The sequence below is a fragment of the Danio aesculapii genome, chromosome 12, assembly GCF_903798145.1.
Source record: "Danio aesculapii chromosome 12, fDanAes4.1, whole genome shotgun sequence".
Lineage (NCBI taxonomy): Eukaryota > Metazoa > Chordata > Actinopteri > Cypriniformes > Danionidae > Danio > Danio aesculapii.
In genome coordinates this window covers 44,450,893-44,475,969 of record NC_079446.1, presented here as the reverse complement: position 1 = coordinate 44,475,969, position 25,077 = coordinate 44,450,893, and the positions used below count along the sequence as shown (strand labels likewise).

At 34.0% G+C, this 25,077-nt stretch overlaps 1 long non-coding RNA gene across 1 annotated transcript in view; it reads right to left on the bottom strand.

Annotated features, from left to right (window-relative positions):
• Window positions 1-313: 313 nt before the first annotated feature.
• The window catches only part of LOC130238919 (uncharacterized), a 25,523-nt gene continuing 759 nt past the window's right edge, over window positions 314-25,077 (bottom strand). Inside the window, exons 2-5 of the long non-coding RNA XR_008838658.1 lie at window positions 16,077-16,299; window positions 6,457-6,891; window positions 3,674-3,825; window positions 314-588 (exon numbers count right to left, since the gene is read on the bottom strand). This is a non-coding gene — a long non-coding RNA (uncharacterized LOC130238919). The remainder of the gene's footprint in view (window positions 589-3,673; window positions 3,826-6,456; window positions 6,892-16,076; window positions 16,300-25,077) is intronic.

The window sequence follows — 25,077 nt, the reverse complement described above, 5'->3', positions numbered from 1 at the left end:
CTTCTTTCCTCTAAACTGAAATTAGGGGACAAACAGGGGGGCTAATAATTCTTCAACTGCATATTACATAAATCTTTGACTCATATTTTAAAATGTAAAAGTTTTGCAATAATATTAGATTTATTCTTCATTTCAAAACTGAGAGAAAAAAATAAATAAATAAAAAATCTAAACAACCCCAGCTTGTGTAATTAACTCCTCTGCTTCAATATGGAGCTCTTAAATTTAAATACACTTCATGATTGGACGACTTCAATATTTAAACCATAATACCTTTTTCAAAAAAAAAACAAAAAAAAAACACATTGCCTGTTCTCGTGGCTCCATACGGTCTTGTGTGCATGAGTGTCTGTCTTCCTCCAGCTCCTGAAAACAACAGGTGCAGCGGCTCCAGTGGAGGATCCAGCTCGTCTCTGGTGTGTTTGAGCCGTGGAGAGACTCATCTGGAGATCCAGAGACGCTCTTCTTCTCCTCTCGCACGCTTATTAACTTCAATCCAGCAGCAGCGCTCATGCCAGCTCGCTTAAAACAACCACGCTGCCTTTGTGTTTCCTCAACATCAATGCCTGCTCCATGTTGGATTGCTTTCTGCATGGTAGAAATGCAGAGGAAATAATGTCAAAAACAGAGCAGATTCAAATGTAAAGGTTTTGTAATATCAATAAAGAAACTCTACTAAACCAAACTTTTAGATCAACTCTAACAATTTACTACTTATTAATAGTTATTACAGTAATAGTTGGGTTTAAGAACATGCAAAATATGTATTTTATAAGTACTAATAAACAGCCAATATCTTAATGATAGGCAGGTAATAAGCTAACTGGTTAATAGTGAGATAAAGAAACACTCAAAACAAATGTGACATTAAACCATTACCTATGACTTTCAGCTCAATAAACTCTTAATTAGCTGCTTATTAATAGTTATTAAGGTAGTAGTTGAGTTTAGGTATTGAGTTGGATTAAGGGTGTAGAATAAGATCATGCAGAATATGTATTTTCTAAGTACTAATGAACAGGCTCGCCAACATCTTAATAATAGGTAGGTAATAAGCTAACAGTTTCATAGTGAAACATTTGTAATACAAATTAAGAAACACTCAAAGAAACTGTTGTCACATTAAAACATTAACTATGACTTTTAGCTCAATAAACTCACAATTTGCCGCTTATTAATAGTTGTTAAGGTAGTGTAGAATAATACCATGCAAAATATGTATTTTATAAGTACTAATAAACAGCCAATATCTTAATAAAAGGCAGGTAATAAGCCACTAGTCAGTGAGAATTGGTGCACTGAAAAAAATTATTCAAAGATGATTCCTTGGATTTACTCAATTTCTTTACGTTAAGTGGTTGTAAACAATTTATTTGGGCTGAATTTAAACAAACAAATTAAGTTGAACATTGCTCAATTTAATTTGTTTGTTTAAATTCAACACAAATAAATTGTTTGCAACAGTTTTGCATGCAACACTTTATAACTTTTATAACATCCCCTATATAACATTAATATGTCTCAGTTTTTTTTTAAATAATATTAAAATACTTTTATTTATTTTTTATTTAATATTTAATAGTTTTTAAGCAACATTAAAGATAAAGCAACAATAAAGATGTTTATTCTACAAAATATTTGTATTTGCATTTCTTTTGCAATGCCTATTAATCTAATAATGATTACAAAAGATCAGTTTTCAGAAAAATATTAAGCAGCGCAACTTTTTAATATTGATAATAATAATCAATGCTGCTTGAGCTAAATTATAAATATTAGAATATCTGAAAGATCATTTGACAGTTTATTAATAATGCAGATAATTAAACTTTAAATCAGAGAAATCAGTTACATTATCAAATAAATTCAAATAAAACATGAATTTTAAATAATAATATTCCAGCATATTTTTGTTTTTACTGGGTGATTCCCAAAATTTGAACAGTATTTCCATGATTGTCCTGGTTCCTGTTTGATATTTATTTCATTTAATTTTTTGGCTAATAAATGCTAAGAATGCACAAAATAGGAAATGATGTCAAAGACACAGTTATAAAGTGTTTTTAACAGAAGAAAACTCAATAGACCTCAGTAAATGCTCCTAAATAAAATATAACTGTAAAGAACATTTTAATAATCTGAAGAAATCTTTTTTTTTTTAAACAATTAAATCTTCTAAATCTTTAACATGGAGACACCGATGCCAACAAAGAACTTTTTCTGTTTCTTTAAGTGTGTATAATTCTGAAGAGCATGGGCTGGCATTTGAAAGCCATTTTATTTCTGCATTTCCAAGTAAAATGGGACATTTAGAAAATATATAGAACTTGGGAATTGATTGGATTATGAAAAGTGCTTTCTAAAAGACAGGTGGATACAAAATGAAAGGGCATTGATGTAGAAAAGTTGTTTCAGAGATTCTTCAGAGATTAGTTTTTTGTGCATATTAAAGTATTTTCTTTTATTTTCATAAAAGAACAGCAAATAACAACTATAGGATGAATATATTTATTTTCATATAAAGACTAGTCCTCAAAAGGTCACCACAGCGGAATGAACCACCAACTATTCCAGCATATGTTTCATGCAGTGGATGCCCCTCCAGCTACAACCCGGTACTGGGAAACACCCATACACTCGCATTCGCGCGCACACACACACACTCATACAATACGGCTTATTTAGTTCATCAATTCACCTACAGCGCATGTGCTTGGACTGTGGAGGAAACAGGAGCACCCAGAGGAAATCCACGCCGACATGGGGAGAAAATGCAAACTCCACATAGAAATGCCAACTGACCCAGCCTTGACTTGAACTAGCGACCTTCTAAATTGTTTTTTATTTTATGCCCTATTTGGCCTGATTAGGATCACACTATGATGCACTTCAACAGTCAGCTGTTTATTAATTCTCGTATTTATTTAATCATATTAATTTGAATTGAACTAAATGCTTTAAAAGTACTTTTCATTGTTCATTATTGTAATTTTATGGTAACTATACTATAAAAGTAATTTTTTTTCCAAAACTAAAAACTCATCGGAGAACCAATCCTTAGTATTAATTACTAGCTCATTAGCAGTATAGTACTAGGACATTGGCTATTTATTAGTATTCTATTTATTAGTATATACTATTCAATGGCTTAATCTGCAATTCCATATTTCAGATCAATAATCCTACTATTAATAAGCAGAAAAATAGATGTTTATATGAAGCTCAAGTCATATTCAATAGCTAGTGTGAATTAATGTTTAATCCAGTACATGATTTGGAGTTACTGCAATTGTTGGAGAAATTTATTGCGTGAAAAGTTTCTACACTGATTTCTTTTCAGCGTATATAAGTCATGTTAACAAACAGAACCTTATTGTAAAGTGCTAGAGAGCATTATGTTCCTCTTTTGAATATTGTAGGATCTGCATTATCCCGCTCTGTTCGGTGTCCTGCTACATTAGCTGCTGATTTGAACGTGACCGTCAGTGCGCTGGGATTTCTGAGCCCCTTTCTCTGCGCCCCTCCGTCTCTCCCTGATGAATATTCAGGACTCTAGCGCCTTTTCACGGCAATAATAGGCCAGCATCGCCTTTGGGGGGAAAGATTATTTCAACCTGTGTGTGAAAGAGGCTCGTTCGCTCTTAAGCCTTCTTTCCAAAGGACCAAATCTTACTTGCAAAACTCCTGTTGCCGCCCTGAAGCGGAGACCAAGACGGTTTACAGGTGGAGACAGAAGCATGAACCCCTGCAGCCCACCATCATCTCTGTCAGATTGTCCTGGGAAGGAGGAATCAGCTGGATCTGTCTTGGCCCATTTTGTCCAAACTGCAGGGATGCAAAATGGAGTGAGATAAAAAAAAGATGAGAACACTGCATTAATGGCCCAAGTGGACCACCACTACATGCTCATTAAGGTACTTTCACCTGAAAACTGATTCTAACTGGTCATGAAGAAAAAAAACATATATATAATGCAAAACACAAAAGGGATTCAATAGATGTTGGACAGTGAACAGTCTAATGAGATACAGTGCTGTAATGGTCATGCACAAATCAATTTTATTAATTTGTTTTATTAATTAATTATATATATATATATTATATATTAATATTTTTTAGATATTAATATATTTTACTATTTTTGGTTTATTTATTTTTTTTCTTAAATATTTTTTTATTATTAATTTTATTTATTTTTATTTTCTAATTTTTATTTTATTTTTATTATTTTATTTTATTGTTTTTTTTAATTAAAAATGTTTTATGTTTTATAAAACAAAAAAGCAGGTATCCCATCATACACCACCACAGACAACTGTTCACTATTAGCTCATGTTTTTAAATAATAACTGACGTCACTTCTTATTTAAATAAACATTGAAATTAGCATTAACTAAGATTAATAAATTAGTATAAATTTAGCTATTATTTATTGCTATAGTTCAATATTAAGCAATGCAGTTAAATCAAGTTAACAAAAGAAACCTTAACTTAAAATTGTAAAGTTTTTTTTAAGACTAAAAGGTTTTTTCAGCCAGAACATAGCTGTAATATTTCATAGCTTTTATTAGAGAAAAAAAAACTTACTGTACATGTGGTTTATTATATTGTTATCTCAATGAATTGTTTAAAATGACACAAGACTGAGTTTATTTATTTAGATGATTCCTCAAAACACGTAAATGTAAACACAAATTGATTTTGACTTTGCATATCTGACGCAATGTTTGACCTGATTATGCCCACAGTAACTGTTCATTCTTAGTTCATGCCATCTCATAAAACCGTTTTATTTTATCAACATTAAGTTTAGGAATCATTTATCGCTAGATCATATTAAGCAATGCAGTTCAATCAAATTAACAAATGGAAATTTAGATTTTAATTTCAAAGTTTTTTAGATTAAAGGTTTTTCCTCAGTAAAAATCAGTAAAAGTTAGTACAAATTAGCTTTGACATTTTGTATATTTGAGGTCATGCAATGTTTGACCTGATTATGCACACAATTTATTAATATAGAATAAGCTCACTGCTAAATCTTCATTCATGTTAGCTCATAACAGCAACATTCAACTTAGCAATTCATTGCTCATAATAAGCAATGCAGTTAAAACTATTTAACAAATCGTAGAATATAATTTAAGTTTTTTTGGCTAAAGGTTTCACTTCAGAATCTGTAAATGCCAAAGTTAGAACAAATTAATTGAGACATTTAGCATATTTGATGCAATGTTTGACCTGATTATACTCACATTAACTGTTAGTTCATGCAAGCTCACAAAAGAGTTTTTGGTAACACTTTAGAATAATGATCCATTAGTTAATGTATTTACTAACATTAACCAAGTATGAATAATCTTGTGAAGCATTTATTAATCATAGTTCAACATTAACTAATGCATTTTTAACATCCATTAAAATCCACTTGTTAACATTAGTTAATGCAGTGTGAGTTAAAATAAAATGAACTAACGTTATTTAACTTAAATAACATTAACTAACGTCAGATTGCACTATTGTGTCTTTCTTTTTTATTCCCTTAAAACTAGTTTTCATTTCATAATTTTAATTCTTTGTTGTTTTTCTTTCATTCTTGTTTATGCAAAGCACTTTGAATTAACATTATGTTTGAAATGTGCTATCTAAGTAAACTTGCCTTGCCTAACATTAAGAAAGAGGAATAAATACCGCAATAAATGTATCACTCAGAGTTTCTGTAGGTTTCACCAAGTTAAATTTAAGACTAAGATCTTTTAAGACCATTATGAATGAAATTTGGGACTCACACAGGGCTAAGTGCTTAGATTTCTTTCCAATGGCTCAGTTGGAAAAGATTTTTTCTTGTCCTATTAAAAATATATAATTTAGTTATTTCTCAGGAATATTTGTTAAATAATGTGTCAAAACAAGCAAGCTCTAGGTGTATATAAACCTTTCTTTAACCACAACGGACTATAAATAACTATAATGAACTATAATACATAAGTAAATATAATAAATTAAATTTATACACAACAGTCTGTCCAGGTCAGTGTCCTCAGCAGTAAATAAACTGAGAACTTTTAAACAAATGTTATTGCAAGAAAAATAATTGAACCATTATGGTAAATATAGCTAAAACGCCATTTTTAAATAAATACTTAAGTCTTATATAGATGAATTGTTAGTGATTGTATGGGTGTTGGCCAGATTTGCTAGCTTTACAAAATTAAGGCCTGTTTAAAATTGATTTAAGACCTACTACACAATATTTCAGACAATTCAAGTCTCTTTAAGCCTAAATTAAATTTTTGAGATTTAAGATCCTGCGGATACCTTGATTACATGATTGTTAGTAAATGCAATAACTAATCGACCATTATTTTAAATTGTTTTTAATCAATATTAACCAAGATTAGGTTAATAAATAAAAGTGTTACTTAATTTGACTGTATTAATAACTACTGTACAGCTTACAGGTGGAGACATAAGCATAAACCCCTGCTGCCCTCCATCATCACCCTCAAACTGTCCCGGAAAGGAGGAACGAGCTGGAACCGTCTTGGGCTGTTTTGTCCAAACCGGCGTCGCAGATGGGATAATGACTTTTACAAACAGCATTCTGATGAGAGGAGGGGAAAAGGAACGGTACGTAAAATGCACAAAGGCCTCGGTAAGCACATCGGGCTCTGCATCTGGAACAAACTAAAAAGATGTTTAATAATTTAGAAGCAAGCAGGCAGGCCTGGTGCAGCTGTTGTGTGCAGACGAGCATGAAAGGCGTGGATGTGGCAGCTGGCTCGCGCCTCTCCCCTGGTTTCGCTGTGGTGAGGAGACGGCAGATTTGGGATTAGTCAATCCCTGATACTCCTGCCCATCTGCCACCAGGACCCTCCGCTCACTCGCTCGCTCCTGCAAAAAGACAGAGGGAAACAGAAAGAGGGAGAAGAGAGAGAGAGGCAATGCACTGTAAACAACATTAAAGATCCTAGAGTTACAGTCCTGGATGCTGATTGGTCAATACAGAGTTCCAGCATTCTAAATGACACAATATAGTAAAGGTTATAGTGAAATTAGCAGTTCATTCTAGGGCTGGGCGATATGGCAAAATGCAAAATTACAAAAAAATTTATAATTATTTTCCAAATTGAATGATAACGATATATAACGATATACAGTTAAAGTCAGATTTATTAGGCCCTTTTTGATTTTTTTTTTCCCCTTTTTTTTTTATATTTCCCAAATTATGTTTAACAGAGCAAGGAAATTTTCACAGTATGTCTGATAATATTTTTTCTTATTTGTTTTATTTCGGCTAGAATAAAAGCAGTTTAAAATTTTTTTAAATCCATTTTAAGATCAAAATTATTAGCCCCTTTAAGCTATATTTTTTTCGATCTAAAGAACAAACCATTGTTATACAATAACTTGCCTAATTACCCTAACCTGCCTAATTAACCTAGTTAAGGCTTTACATGTCACTTTAAGCTGTATAGAAGTGTCTTGAAAAATATCTAGTCAAATATTATTTACTGTCATCATGGCAAACACAAAACAAGTCAGTTATTAATAATGAGTTATTAAAACTATTATGTTTAGAGATGTGTTGAAAAAATCTTCTCCCTGTTAAACAGAAATTGGGAAAAAAATTAAACAGGGAGGCTAATAATTCAGGGGGTCTAATAATTCTGACTTCAACTGTATATTTCAATATAATGTGTTAATGCTTCCATATTTAAAAGAGCACCCCAACGATGACTGAAGTCACAAAAATTAGATTGTTCAGTAAATGGCATAACATATTTTCGGATGATAATTTTTTGGTGGCCAAAAATTCAGTACATCTTTAATATCAACACACTTCCCATTGTTGCACATTTCTGCTGTGTGATTAGCTCTTAGACAATACAGAGTAAAAAAGTCCAGAGGTTACTTTTTTTATTGCCATACATTTTATTGTTATTTCTAGTTCATTCGATTACTGCACTGCTCACATTTTTTTCTATTTCATTTGTAATATTTGTTATACATACTAAATGTTTAATTACAGTATTAACACACCTTATATTTGGATAATTTAAAAGAATATAACTCTCATGTCTCATGTTCTTAGAGGATGATCAAAAATACAGCAAAAATGGGAAAATTGTGAAAAATTATAACAAATTGAAATAAATATTTTCTATTTGGATGTGTTCTGATGCAAAGCTGAATTTTCAGCATCATTACTGTAGTTTTAATCATCACAAGATCCTTCACAAACGATGAATATATGCAGATCTTTTTCGTTGCTGATTTATTATCTTTATTATTACTCTATTAAGATAATATAAAAAAATGTCAGCGCCAGCGCGGTTAGTGCGTCAACACATGCACTCTGGTGCTCGCGGCGACCCAAGTTCGATTCCTCCTTGAGTTCCTATGCCGATCCTTCCCCTCTCTCTACTCCCCATGCTTTCCTGTCAATTCTCTCTACTTTGCTCTCTAAAGGTGAAAACCCCGAAAAAATAAGATAAAAAAAGATAATATAACATAATAATAAAAAAATTTAATAAATAAAAAAATTATATATATATATATATATATATATATATATATATATATATATATATTTATATATATTTATTTATTTAATTTTTTTATTAATTAAGTGAAAACCGTGACATACCAAAAACAAAATGTGGGTTATTAAAAGGTCACACATGCCTTAAATCCCCTGAAATGGACTACTTAATAATAGTATTAAGTTGCCTCATATGTTGCTTAATATTTTTGTGGAAGCTGTAACTCCAAATCAGCATATCTGTATGATTTCTAAAGGATCATGTGACACTGAAAACTGAAGTAATGATGATTTAAAAAATTTGCTTTGCATCACTGGAATAAATTACATTTTCAATGATGAAATAATTTTTTGGAAATTGTAATATAGTAATTATATGTAAGGCATATGCATAAAAAAATAGCTTCTACTTTTGACCTGTAGTGTATACAGAAATTTTTAACAAGTTTAAATAACTCATTTCTAATAACTTATTTATTTTATCTTTGCCATGATGACAGTAAATATTATTTGACTAGATATTTTTCAAGACACTTCTATACACCTTAAGGTTTAACCAGGATAACTAGGTTAACTAGGCAGGTTAGGGTAATTAGGCAAGTCATTGTATAACAGTAGTTTGTTCTGTAGACTATCGAAATTACATATTGCTTAAGGGGGCTAATAATATTAACCTTAAATTGATTTTTAAAAAATTAAATACTGCTTCTCTTCTAACCAAAATAAAAAAAATAAGACTTTCTCCAGAAGAAAAAATATTATAGGAAATACTGTAACAATTCCTTGCTCTGTTAAACATAATTTGGGAAATACCTGAAAAAGAAAAAAATATATTATAATTTTGACTTCAACTGACACACAGTCAGACACACGCACACACACGCACACACACACACACACACACACACACACACACACACACACACACACACACACACACACACACACACACACACAAATACACACACACGAGAACGGCCCCTTTCACCCCTGTGTGTTTTGTTGACATGTGGCTGGAGTGGCGTCACTATCATTGCGTCGCTCCAGGGCACGTTTTGCACTCCACACATTTCCACGAATACAAAATGTCGCTGGCCACAAACAATGCTCGGGCCTAATTGGCCGAATTAACCAAGTCTTGTCTCTCGTCGCCATACTGATTAGCAAAGCTCAGCTGGGACGGTTGGAGGGTTTGGGATCCGGCGGGGGGGAATGTGGGATTTGTGATGGAAGGGGATTGGGAAAGGGAGGGGGCAGGTGAAGCAGCGTTCGCCCATGAAAGAGATGCGATCCTGGGTAGAGTCCCAGCTGGGCCCCTGCCTCAGAGTGCCAGGAAGATCACGGTTAGCGGTGAGGGGGGATTTGTTGCATTTTGTGCCTCTTTTCACAATGCAATGCTTACAGATGCCTGGATCTCCTTTGTTTTAAAATGCATAAGGAAAAACTTTGCTTTATATTTTGCCAAAATAGGGATTATACTTACTGATATGTATAGTTTTGTCAAAAATGTAATTACAATTAGTTTAATTCCTCTATTATTATAATGTTGTCTTTTTTATTTATTGTTTTATTATACATTCTTTATATAAAAAATTTCTAAAAATGTAATTAAGTGTAACAATAGTACATAAAACTAAAATTGCAAGGCATATTTGTAACAAGAATCATTTGATGAAATATTAAATATCAACATACTTATTGTCATTTTAAATCTTTATCTTTTGCCGATACCCATTATCCATTTGTCAACAACAACAGCAAAAAAAGATTCTTATCATATAAATATAGTAAATGAGATGTCAAGTCCAAAATGGGACTAGATTTTTTTGTTATGGTTTGAGTAAAATATTATATTTTTTATATTGTAAATTTTAAATAAAATGTGTTCTTTTAAGAGATATATGTTCACTTGTTGTGATTGAAAATCATGTTTTTCCAAAGAAATATTGACTTCTTAACTCTTAAAACTGAAAATATTTATAAATGAAGAAGTACAAATGCCAGACCTGGAAATAGAAGGTTTAATTTAATTAATAACACTGTAGTGGACAGGGCAATTAAACTCAAAATAATCCTAAATAATTAATAAACTAGACAGTTACGTACATTATGAAGTGTACAGCGTATACTGCATCATTTGAGACACAACTAAAGCATTGAATCTTATGGTTACATGAAGCATAATTCTTGCTGCTTTGAATTTCTTTCAGAAAGCACTCATCTAGTTTTGAGTTAGAGTTTTACATTCATTTAACTTAAAATTCTACTAGACAAGACTAAAAATACAACTTCTTCATTCATTGGAAATGCAATATTAATGCACCGGAATTAAATGACACTTCTAAATTTATTATAATCACACTTTAAAATCCAAACCATGCTGAAGTTATCTAGAAAGTCTTAAATCTCTATGCAGTTTTTATTTTCTTTTTTCTCTGCTGCTCATGTGGTGTATTTTTAGGAAGACTTTTAACCTGCCAGTTGCTCTGGGGAGATATTAAAAAAACGAGTCTCTAGAATAGGGTAGTAGATTTAGGAAAATTACTATTCATTCAAGAGAAATGCAATATTAATATTAAATTCAGCCCATATACTGTACATTGTTTGCAACCACTTATCTTGCGAAAATTGAGTAAATTCAATGAAGCATTTTTTTCAGTGCACACTGATGTTATCTAGAAAGTCTCAAATCTCTATTTAGTTTAGTTTATTAAAAAAAAAAAAAACAAGTCTCTAGTATTGGTTAATAGATTCATAAGAATTACTATTAATTAATTGAAAATTAATGCACTGGAATTACGTACTATTAAAAAAAAGACCATTTCAGGCCAATAAATCAAATCCAAACCATGCTGAAGTTATCTAGAAAGTCTCAAATGTCAAATTTCTTTTGTTTCTGCTGATCATGTGGTGTATTTTTGGAAAGTCTTTTAACCTGCCAGTTGCTCTGGGGAGATATTAAATAAATGAGTCTCTAGTATTGGGTAGTAAATTTAAGAAAATTACAATTCATTCATTGCAAATGCAATATTAATATTAAATTTAGTCCATATACTGTACACTGAAGTTATCTAGAAAGTCTCAAATCTCTATTTAGTTTTTCTTCTCTTTTCTTTTACGTAGTTTCTGCTGATCATGTGGTGTATTTTTGGGAAGACTTAGTTGCTCTGGCTGGATATTTAAAAAACGAGTCTGTAGTATTGGGTAGTAGATTTAAGAAAATTACTAATGGAAATGCAATATTAATGCACAGGAAGTAAATGACAATTCTAAATTTAATATCGTCACATTTTAAAAGACCATATTAGGCTAATAAATCAAATTCAAACCACATTGAAATGATTTGTTGGATTTACAATTATTTAAACAAATCGCTGTTTTGGTTTTCTTCTCTTTTCTTTTCCTTCGTTTCTGCTGATCATGTGGTGTACTTTTAGGAAGTCTTTTAACCTGCCAGTTTCTCTGGAGAGATTTTAAAAAATGAGTCTCTAGTATTGGGTAGTAGTATTTAAGAACATTACTTATGAAAATGCATATTAATGCACCGGAGGTAAATGACACTTGTAAAAGTATTAACACATTTTAAAAGACAATTTCAGGTCAATAAATCAAAACCAAAGCACACTGAAGTCTAGAAAGTCTCAAATCTCTATTTAGTTTTCCTTTTCTTTTCTGCTGATCCCGTGGTGTATTTTTGGGAAGCTATATTAAAATAATTAGTCTCAATTGGTAGTAAATTTAAGAAAAATACGGATGGAAATGCAATATTAATGCACCGGAAGTAAATGACTCATCTAAAATTATTATTGCCACATTTTAAAAGACCATTTCAGGCCAATAAATCTAACCACACTAAAATAAATGATTTGTTGGATTTAGTAGTATTTTTAGGGTAAGTTGCAAACTATTTATATGGGCTGAATTTAAACAACTATAATTAAATGTAGCAATGTTCAACTTAATTTGTTTAAATTCATTCCATGTAAATAGTTTGCAACCACATACCTTAAAAAATTTAGTAAATCCAATTAACCATTTATTTCAGTGCACACTGAAGTTATCTAGAAAGTCTCAAATCTCTATTTAGTTTTTCTTTTCTTTCTTCTTTTTTCTGCTGATCATGTGGTGTATTTTTGGGAAGCCTTTTAACCTGCCAGTTGCTCTGGGGAGATATTAAAAAAATGAGTCTCTAGTATTGGGTAGTAGATTAAACCCGGGATCTGACGACAAAAAAAGACAAAAAAAAGGGAAGAGGAATAGAGAACAAACCTCTCCCTCTGTAATTTTTCCCAGGTGACTTTACCGAGGGAATATGTGTTCAAGGTTGTGGGACAAGGTCCTGATAGTGACAAAGCACAAAGACGGGAGTTTATTCCACCTCAATATGGTCTGTGATCTCGGAGGAATCTCCCAGCTGTCCGATAGCTCGCCGTTGACTCCTTTACTGGAGTCCCAAGTTGCGCTCCTAAGATCAATCTCGCTATCTCTTCCTCTTTTAAAGCATGACTGCAGCCAACAGTCGGAAGCACATTAAGTATTTTCCTCTCCCATAAGGCCGCAAACAACAAACTCCCAGAGTCAGGATGACGGGAGGAGGCAGATCTTCCAGCTGTACTCAAGTGCTGGTAGTTAATTCTTCACTCGCCCAGAGCCATAAATGACTACCCCGCATGCAACGTACTTTTTTTTTGTGCGATTAAAACACATTTCTGATACAGTTAAGTTTCAGACGGCTGTCATTAATTATATTTTACTTAATTCCCAAGCCTTCTCCCTCTGTTCCTTTTCATTTATACTCTTTTTTTCCCCCCCTTAACCCGCCTAGCGTTTTGGGAGCGTCCAATGTTGTCCTACTTAGCTTTCCTTTGTCTTGTGTGTGATCTTCAAATGGGAAGCATCAGCGCTGATCAATCGTCCACGTTTTCCCCCCAAACCTGGGAAATCACTCGTCACTTGTGGAAAACAAGTAATTATATTCCCCTCTGTGCATCTGAGCTGGGATCTGTCTTGAGACGTGGAGTTGGGAAAACTGATCTGATGGTGTTCTGATCTGCTCTGGCTCTCTGAGGTTTTTAGCCTGTTTCGTTTTTGTTTCTCAACAGCACAAAAAGATGCAAAGTGTAACTTGGATTATACTTGTACTTTATAATAACTTTGCAAACTTTCTGTTCTTTTGTGTATAATTAATACAGGGAACGGTTTTACTGCATTTTAATGTAAATGTACAAGGTTGTTATCTGCACTGGCTAATTCAGATCATTATCAAATAAAAGTACTGATTATGAATTTTGAGGATTTGTTTACCAAATATCAGCCTTTATTTAGTCTATATAAGTTTCCTGCCTTTACAAAAGACAAAATAAAAAAAAAACTGTTAAGAATCTGTACTAACATCTTAAGGCTCAATCCCACTTCTACCCCTTAGCCTTTCTCCTACCCCTCGTTTTACACGTTCACATGAAGGGGTAGGGATGTCCCAATTGTCTTTAGTGTGAAGGTGTAGGGCTAAGGGGAAGGGCTAGATACCCCTTGAAATGGAGATTTTTCAGGACCAGAATACACCATCTACAACAGCAGCACGGCTGCACACGGAAGTAAGGAGATGCACAAATTAGTATTTTTTTGTCATTATTATAAATTTTTACAACAAACAAGCACATGTTTTAATACATTCATTACCACGTTCATGTTTTACCGTCATGCTTAAAAAAAAATAAAAAATACGCTAAATTTCACTATCTACAGTCCATAATTTTAACTCCTGTATAGTAATCTTACAACATTCTGTAACCTTAATGACACTCGAATACCCTTTCAGAAAAATCTAGTGGCTGGGAATGACCTTTTTACAGTGTCTAGTATAATGTTCTTGTGTTTACATTGATAAAACAAGTAAACACAACTGGAATAACTACAGCAGTCGTGATCGTCAATCTCATATCATAAGAGATTGCGATGACATGATGGCGCGTGCAGGTGTTGTAGTGGTGTCTAATTTCTTAGGCGTAAAATTTAAAGTCCTTTCCCTTCACACTGTTTGGGCCAAGGGGAAGGTGTAGGGGTAAAAAAAATAGAATTAGGATTGGGCCTAATTTGAGTCTTAAAACAACAGAAAAAGTATACAAGTGGTCCATACAATGGTCATCCTTTTAAATTGATATCATATTCTATTATTTGTAAATTATTAGAAGTGATTACATGTAAGAAATATGAATAAATATTATGTAAGCATGCTTTTTCTACTGTGTTCATTATAATACATATAAATAACATATCATATTACGTGTATCACACTATATTACATTTACTTGCTGTACTACATTTAGTTCACTTACTACAATAATAATATTTTTTTTATTTCCTCTATAGAGTTTTCAAGCCTCAAAATGGAGGGACAAATATCATAATCTGATACATTAAATGAAAAGTTCATAAAGCTTGTCTGAAATATTAATTCAATGATCTGCTTTAAGAGTTAAACAACTCAATGAAGGAAAAAAAAATAAAAACTAAAAAAATAAGAGTAAAACAAAAAACTTATGCTGGTTTTTAAGGAGCATACATTTAGATGCAATGTAAAACACTTGCAATGCAATGTAGACATTTACTTTTAGCAGAGGCTTATGTCCAACTTAGGAGGTATTCAGTGATTCAACAAGAACAGGCAATACATACAAGAAGTGCTAGTTTTTCAAAGTGACTTGTTTGTGCTCAGAGAATTTAGTGCTGGAGTAGCAGTTCCCATTATAGTGTAGATCATTCCCAGTATAGTGTAGTTCTAGTGTACTTTATACAGGTGAGTGGGCTTGACAAACCACCTATAGGACCAGCCTGATCTCACGAGAAAACGTAAGTATTTTACGTTTTGACAGTTTAATGGCTAATTCGTACGAGTTCAGTCGTACGAAATTGTACGATTTTAAAAAGGAGGCGTGGCACCTAACCCCACCCCTAAACCCAACCATCATTGGCGGATGAGCAAATCGTACTAAATTGTACGAATTAGATCGTACGAATTCGTACGAATTAGCCACTAAATCAAAAAGTTACGAATTGCCGTGAGATTGTGTTGATAGGACACACAACATCTCTTATGCACCAGACACTTTGTTAGAAACACTTCTATGTTTAAGTTTGTACAGATAGCTCTTAAAATTGTCATACTTTTTTCTACAACCACATACTCCATATCAAAAGTCTTCAAATAGTTTAGATTTGCTTTATTTTCTATTGCATAACTATTTCTCCAAATGTTTTTATTTTTGTTAGTTATTATTCATATTATTATTAATATTTTTGTTACTGTTCTTATTTTAAGGTCATGAGTGATTGTGTAAGCATTTCACTGTATATCATCCTGTGTTTGACTCTGTACGTGACAAAAAAAATTTCAGTTTGAAAACTTTATGAAGGTTTTTTTTGTTCTGCCAATATTAAAACCACAGATCCAGTATCACTATTCCTCAGGGACCAGATCACCTCTGCCTCTCTCTCTCACACACACACACACACACACACAGAGAGAGAGACTCACCCCTTGTGCCCCGGAGCCTCTTGGTCTGACTAAAGTGACACGGGGGGCTGCAGTGTTGCCGCGGGACACGTAGGGCTCAAGGTGACCAGCGGGTTCTTTCATCAGCATCACGGATCAATACGGATTCGAACAGAGAGCCCGTCTGTGTCCCCGAGGACCAGTCTGCAGCGTCCAGCTGGGGGCGAGCCTTGAGCCAGGCAGCTTACACTGAAATCACACCACCCTCTCGGACACACACACACACATAAAGAGGATAATCACACACTCACTACATCATGACCATCACTAAGTCACTTAAAAATTAAAATTATTTACTGGTGCAAATGCCACTCCACAATCTACATGCTTTTATACTCTTCTTCAATATAGTTGACATAGTTAGAGATCTGTCAAGATCAAAACTGACAAAACAATCATTAAAAAGCACTGCGTAATGCTTCATTCATTCATTTTCCTTCGGCTTAATTCCTTTATTCATTAGAGGTCGCCACAGCGGAATGAACTGCCAAGTATTCCAGCATATGTTTCATGCAGTGGATGCTCCTCCAGCTGCAATCCAGTACTGGGAAACATCCATACACACTTATTTACACATACACTACGGCCAGTTTAGTCTACTCAATTCACCTTTACTGCATGTCTTTAGATTGTGGGGGAAACCAGAGCAACTGGAAGAAACCAACATAAACTCCACACAGAAATGCCAACTGACCCAGCCGAGACCTGAACCAGCGATCTTCTTTCTGTGAGGCGACAGTGCTAACCACTGAGCCATCGTGTTGCCTGCTCAATGCTTTAAGCAATAAATTATGTGGGATTCCAAAACTGTGAGAAATACTCAGAATTACAAAGGTCTTGCGATTGCAAAAAAAAAAAACGTTTTAACTATAAAATCACCCTTCTTAGAAAGAAAGTCACATTCTTTATAACTTGAAGAAAGTTTTATTGTGAGTTTAAGACCCAATCGATATTCAATTTTTTTTACCCCACCCTTCCCCTTGGCCCTTGAAACAGAGTGTGGAAATGGCTTAAAATTTTACTCCTAAGAAATAGACATCACTACAACACCCGCACACATCACCATGTCTTCACAAGCTCATACTTCATGAGATTGACGATCGCGACTGCTGTAGTTATTTCAGTCACGTTTTTTTTTTTGGTGTTTATCTTCAGGAAATCACCAAAGGCAATGATATCATGTTATCATAACGATATAATGTGGCAATAAGATCATAAGTTTACTGTGTATTTACACCATAGCCATATGTAAACACACGTAAACAACATTAACATTATACCAGACACTGTAAAAAGCTTATTGCCAGCCACTAGACTTTTCTGACAGGGTACTGGAGTGTCAACGAGTGACCGATGTGAAAGTGTGTTGTGGGACGACTATACAGAAGTTCTTATTATGCATTATAGCATTTTTTTTTAAGTATGACGGTAAAACACGAACGTTGTTATGAATGCATTAAAACATGTGCTTGACTGTTGTAAAAATTTATAATAATGACAAAAATATACTAATTTGTGCATCTACTTACCTCCATGTGCTGCCGTCGTAGATGGTGTATTCTGGGAAATATTCTTACCCCTTGATTTCAAGTGTGGTCCCGAAAAATCTCAGTTTCAAGGACTATCTATGCCTTCCCCTTAGCGCTACGCCTTAAAGCTAAAGAGAATTGGAACACCCCTACCCCTTCACGTGAACTTGCAAAATGAGGGGTAGGGGTAAGTAGAAGTGGTTGGAAACCTATGGCTCGTGGCTCGGAAATGCACGGCTAGTCTCCTAACAATAATATTTTACATTTTACAAAATTATAACCATGACTAGAAATACCAATACCACGCAATACCAATTAAGAGCAAACAACTTGTGTTTATATGGTAACCCCATGTGAATAAATTCAAACAACATTTATGAGTGGTGATGGCGAAAAGAAGAAATGATATAAATTGTCCTTTCTTCATTCATGAACTTGCTCAACATGCGATGCTTCATATTAGTTTATTTTTGAGTTGTTTGTGGACAAAGGTTTTGTAAAAACCTGTTTTATGTATACTAGTAATCTATAGTTTGTAGTAGTAAACATCAATGGCTCTTTAAAAAAATGTATTTGCCAAAATTAATCAGAAATGTCCCTTTGCTAAAAAAAAAAAAAAATATATATATATATATATATATATATATATATATATATATATATATATATATATATATATATACATAAATGTTTAACTTTTGAGAGAATTATAGGGAGCTTAACTGCAAAATACAGATCCATGGCTTTAAATAAAAAGACTTATTTTGAGTTGCAATAGCAGAAAAACTCAATTACATGTAAATAGGAAACTTATTTATGAGAAATAACTTGCAAAACAAAAAAGAAAAGTTCAGAATCATGAGGGGGGAAAAAAGCATCTTTCTGCCTTAAAAAAAAGTAACTTGAACTTTTTCTCTTCCAATTTGTCAGCTGGTCCAGCTACCTTTTTTTATAATTCTTTTGCAGAATAAGCATTTATAAGAGCTTCAAAAGAGAACCATTTGAGAAAAAAAATCTGAACTTGCATATTCTCAGATATTTGTAATGCTATTTATAAAACAGCATCCTCAGATATTTGATGTCGGGCACTGTTTGACCCGTTCATGATTACAGGTATCCCATGATGCACCACTGCAGACATTTTTATCCTTGCCGTCCCATAATCCCAGACCAGGATGTTCCTATAAAAGATTTCCAGCTGTGTACAATGATCGTACATTTATAAATGCAGATGCTAATTAGCGATGGGCTGCCGTCTGCGCTAAAGATGTTGCCGCTGTTAAGAGCAACAGAGTTTTCTCTTAAATTGATCACTTGAGGAAATCGGGCTCTACCCCCTCTCTGTGTCATCCGCACCCTGTTGCCCCCCTAAATCCCACCCTTTCGCTCTCCGACTGCATACAAGGCAATTACGGGCGGCGACATTGTGCGATGCCGCGTTCAGGTTGCAGCTGGACAGATATTTGAAACAAGTCAGTGTTTAATTAGGTTACACAGTCATTTCCTCCCCTGCAAATTAAAGCCCCAGAACCTCACACAATTAATCTGCGTCTGCAGGTCCCGTGCGGTTCCCCTGGAGAACCCGCTCCGGTTCTTCAGATCTGACCCTCAGGGCCCTTGCTGCCACGGGGAGAAAAGCAATTATAAAAACAGCCCTCACTCTAATCGGCACAAACTCTTGCACATGCACAGTTATTGATATTCCGGGGGAAAAAAGGGGGAAGTTAATTTAGTTCCTGACTTTTAATTGCTAAAACAGTTTTGTTATGTGTTACAGTACCAAATACAGCCTTGACAACATAATACTCCTGTGTATTTAACGGCGGCTATTAGGGTGATATAACGTCGGAGGTATCTTGCCCAAATCACTTTGCTTCATGAAATGTTAAAACACTTTAGTGTGAGCCAAAAACAAAAATAGTAATTAAAAATGTCCTTCATATGTTAAACAGTCGTAGCCCACTTTCAAAACTCCCAAAGCAACCGTTTGCACCCTGGATACCAAAACCTGCAAATGCCCATAAAAGATATGACAAAATCAGCAAAGCTATCTTAGTGTAATTGCATTGCACCTCCTGAGTAATATTGTTTTGGCCAATAGCCGGTAATTAAACTATATTATTGTTGCTATTTTAATTAGAGGCGATTGCTAAGTTTGCTAATAAGGTGTTTGCTATCACTGGTATTCAGAGTCCCAGTTAGAGACTTGTACAAACTCTAAACAAACTCTTTTTGTTTTCCTAAATGGTTATTAAAAGGTTAAACAACTAAATAAACTAAAACTATTCTTAATGCATATCTAGACATGACAAAATTCTGATATAATAATAATAACAGAAAAAGGCTAAAAATACACATTATATATACACAGTACACAAACATTTACTAATACGCCACCCACAATATCAACAAGCATTCCCCTTTCAATTGCATAGGAACTGCCTAGCAAGCCCCACAACCTAAAAGCCATTGCATAGCATCGCCTTAGTAAACAACAATACCTTAGCACAGTGGTCCTCAACCACCGGTCCCAGTCCGTGGATCAAATGGTACTGGGCCGCACAAGAAATCATTAAATATTTCTATTTTATTTACTATCTGAATCTGAACAATCTTTTATTATGAAAAATGGCCGTATTCTCTCGCTTATATCTCGGTCACTTGAGTATCCAAATTTAACCCACAAGCAGCAAAATGAGTTAGAAACCGACGTCTTTGTAAAGTTATTTTGCTAAGGGGAAAAAGCCCAGTGAAGGACCCACGAACTGCCAAGAAATCCACAAGCCATTTGTCAACAAATCAGGGGAATCCAGCATGTCTGTGCAAGAAGATCTACTGCTGAAAATGGCAAACGATGGCCTGTATTGTATGGCCTTTTAGAGTTTCTTTCTTTTTCTTTACTAGAGTTCGCGTAAGTTAGTTATTTCCAATGTAGGTGCGTGGCTTGCGCTCGAGCCTTCCAGACACAGACAGAATACCGGGTGACACATGACAAGAACTGACCAAACAGCTTCAGCTTGTGTGGAATAGACAAACACAGAACACCCAAACACTGCATTGCTTTGTCATTTTCTGTTGTTTGTCATTCTCTGAAAAAATGGTAATCTAGCAACCTACAAACTGGAATCTATCTAGCTACTAGGGGTGTCAAAATTAATTGTTTCTTCTGTGCACTGTGATGCAGAAGTGGACAATTCGGTATAAGTTCAGTAATAATCATAACCGGTTATTGTGTACTGACATCATTTGGCGAGCGCGGCGAGCGCGAGTATTTACAATGCTCCAATTACTTAAAAACTTATAAACTGTGCACAATTTCACTGCGTTGTGTGTTTGCTGGATCAGTCTTTCACTGACACTTACAGCAGAAGCCCCTATTTCACTGCAATTGAGAGAAAGAAAGTACTCCATTTCTCTCTCTCTCACTGTGGCCCATCTGATCTGCTGGCGTGACTTTTCCTCTTCTTTCGGCTGTTTTACATCGATATTTCTGAATACAGACACGAGTGCGAACCTGCAGAGTTTCAGAGTCTTCAGGACACATTAATGCAGTTCTGTAGGTCTATTGGAGACATTCATAAATATTCCTAGCAAATCTAATAAATGTTGGAGACATACTTGTTATAAACGCATTAAATCGCACTTCAGCAGCGTTTATTTGAGAGCGCACAAGAAAATCTGCACTTGAGCAGCGTAAGCTTGAGGGCGTGCAAGTTTTGTGCACAAACAGAGGAAATCGGAGCACAAGCAAAGAGATTTGCATGCTCGTAGGCTATTACATAAATGCAATCTCGACTTGTAATACTGCACTCACAACATTTGTCATTGAAATAACGTCACAGGTAGTTGGTAGATCCGTGTAAAAGGCCCAACAGAGTCTGCCGCCACAGCTGGAAAAAATCCTAGAGGAAACACGGAACCTCACACAATTTCCAAGCAATCATATAACAAATGCATAGCAACAAAGATCAACACCCTAACATCCACCTACCAACAGCAATTATCACATTGCAAGTGTATAGTGACACCCTAACAACCATCCAAAACATCCAGCCGGCAACCGGAAAGTGGCATCCTTGCGTAAAGTCAATTCAAGTCAAGACAAACTTTATTTATAGAGCAATTTAAAAACACAGAAGTGAGCCAAAGTGCTGTATGGAAAATACAACAAAAATAAGCATAATAGTATATAAAATACATCAAATATAACGTAAATAAAATATAGCTTAACTACTTAAATAGGCATACAATTTAAAATAACCAGTTGGTAAAATTAGGTGTCAAAGGCCAACAACAAAAAAAAAAGTAATAGCAGATTTAAAACCCCAAAGCAGTAAAACTGCATAGCTACATATCAACATGGGTTACCCTTCTCTAGCTACACCCTAACAACTCTCTACAATGTCCTAACATTCACCTACCATTTGAAAATCATCACACTGCAAGAGCATAGTGACACCTGAAAGCTGGATTTATACTTTCGCCTGGTGCCGCATCACGCACCTCCGCTGACAGTGAGCGCACCTCACGAAACGGACGAGGCGTTTATACCTGCCATGTTCGCTGCTGTGGTATTATCTAAAACGACAGGGGCGCTAAAAGAAACTGCCCGTAAAGTCAGATGGATAGAGAAGTAGAAAGATCCCAGAACTACATCATATCATAATATAATTCAATATTTTAAAACTAATAATAAATTATTTTAATGATAATAAGGTTTTTAACCATTCAAGATTTTTTTTAAATCAAACTTTGATGCATCACTTGTTTTTGTTCATATCTCAGACAGTTTTACCTATTAAAGTTTATTAAAATATTAAAAACAACAGAACATGAGTTGCTCTACCAATATCATTTTTAATATGGCAAAAATAAAAGCAAAAAAAAGTACTACTTTTTACTTACTAAAAAAAAAAAATACACGTTTTTTTTTTTTTTTTTTAGATTTAGCCTGCTTCACAATTGACACATTACTGTCTGACTATTTTCTGTCCTACACTTATGCTAAAAAGGCAATAATGGTCCGACATTCCTGACCATTATCACCAATAAAGCCTAGAAAAACAGGGCATCAGTATATTGTAAACCGGTTTAAATATTCCTTTCCAGTTATCAAAGAAATAATTAATTCCTTAATTATAGTTTATTATAATAATACTATTCTATTATAATATTTACTATTCAATTGTTTTAAATTCAAAATTGTAATACATACATCAGTGTAAAACCTATGAATGGTGGAAAAACATTTCTGTAATTGTGTACTTGGGTCTTCATTTTTGCCATGGCCTCTTTTGGCTTTAACAATCTTATCCCTCAGGTTTTTCCAAACATTTTAACAAAAACTTTCCTCCTTTCCCAAGGCTGTTGCAATTTCTAGCCAAGAATTATTGATCATCTGGTTATCTCTATGATGACGGATCATAAAGATGTCTTTACAGTCGTACACGTTTCAGACAAAATCTTTTCAAAGTGGTGCATATTCACTCAAGCGAACTAGCGGACACGTCAAGTATAAACCAGGCTTAACAACCATTCACAATGTGACTACATGACAACACCCTAGCAACTATCATGTATTATACATTATAGTGGCACTCTTGTGTGAAGTTCGTAAACACAAATGCATAACTAATACCTTTCGAAAATATATAAAATAGATTACCATGTCAGTCAGTAAATAATACGTGTTACTAGGGCACTACGCCGGAAGGTGTTATGATGAAACTTGTTCACTGGCCAGTGCACCTCATGGTAAATGACTTGACGAGGTGGTCAGGTGGGACGCTTTTTTCCCCCTTTTTCTTTTTTAAATGGAAAGTTTTTTGTGTGTGTGGCAAAGTGGTACACAAGAAGTACACGGAAAGAGAACAAGGAAAAGCCATTTGACCACACGCCATGCCCATGTCCCATTTTTGTAGATAATTTCCCCTAGGGTGAAATTTAATTGCTGCTTGAGTGCCCTCAATCCTTAAACATTCTCCATCATTCTATGCATCATTTATTTTTCAGGATGACAAAGGAATGGCTAAAAAAAGGCATGCAAACAGAAAATACCTCACCTTTAACGATCTGGCCCGCGTGACAGGTAATGACACATTTAAAGACCTGTTTAAGAAGGCCTGTCCTCATTCGTTTTAACACATTAAAACCGAGCTTAGGGCAGCAGAACAGGGATTTGCATCCTCTTCATAAGCTGACTTTGCAAGTGTGTTTGTCTACAAAGCAGTTTAAAATGAAGCTATACATGATTCATGTTTGCCGCTTTCAAGTTGCTCCTCGCTCAAGAACAGGACTTCACATTACTGTAGGCTAATTATTTGAAGATGATCTGGGCAGGAGAGACAGGTAGTCTGGGATGGAAAACATGCGAAAGTGGAGGGAATATTAAATATGAACACAGCAAAAGCAAGAAATGATAGGAACATTATATCTGTGTGCAGTGTTGGGCCATGTCCAGGGACGTTGCTAGACATAAAGCTCTACTGGGGCACAGCACCACCTCCAAAATATATATATATATATATATATATATATATATATATATATATATATATATATATATATATATATATATATATATATATATATATATATATATAGCAGTACTATTGTTGTCATCCAGTTATTATTCTAAATACATAACAGAAATTAATCCTAAATGTAACTGGAAAAAAATCTAAAGATAATTTAAGAAATCTTTTGTATGAATATTAAGCTCATAAGAATGAAATTCTATAGACAATTCTATAGAATACAAAAAAAGATGTTTTATAGAATTACCTGTTGTGTGTTGTCTTAGACCCGACTCAAGGCCGAGAATTAGGTTCATTAAGTCTAACCTCCCTTTATCTTTCCTTTCTGCTTCATATCAAAAAAAAAACTATCAGGAGCCATGCAGTATAAATTAGATCACCATCATATTATTTAAACTTTGTTTTGTCGACTTGCAAAACTCACTGCATGCCTGTTTTACAACGCATGAGCGGCATGCATGTTCACAACTGGGAGCATTTATTAAATTCAACAAAAATGTTAAATTGTTAAATACTTATTTATTAAATATTTATTTATTACTTATTGTGTGTAGTTTCAAATGAAATTATTACCTCAGTCATTATTGATTATATATTAACATTAATGATAACAACAATAATATATGTAAATGATAAAATACAATAATATTACAGTGATTTCTGAAAGATCACGTGACTAAAAACTGGAGTAATGAAGCTGAAAATTCATCTTTAAAATCACTGAAATTAATTATTTAATGAAATTAGTGTATTTCTGATTAAATAAATGCAGCCTTGGTGAGGCAGAAGAAGCTTATTTTAAAAACATTTAAAACTACTAACCCCAAACTTTGACTGGTAGTGTGTGTACATGTATGTATGTATGTATGTATATATGTATATATATATATATATATATATATATATATATATATATAT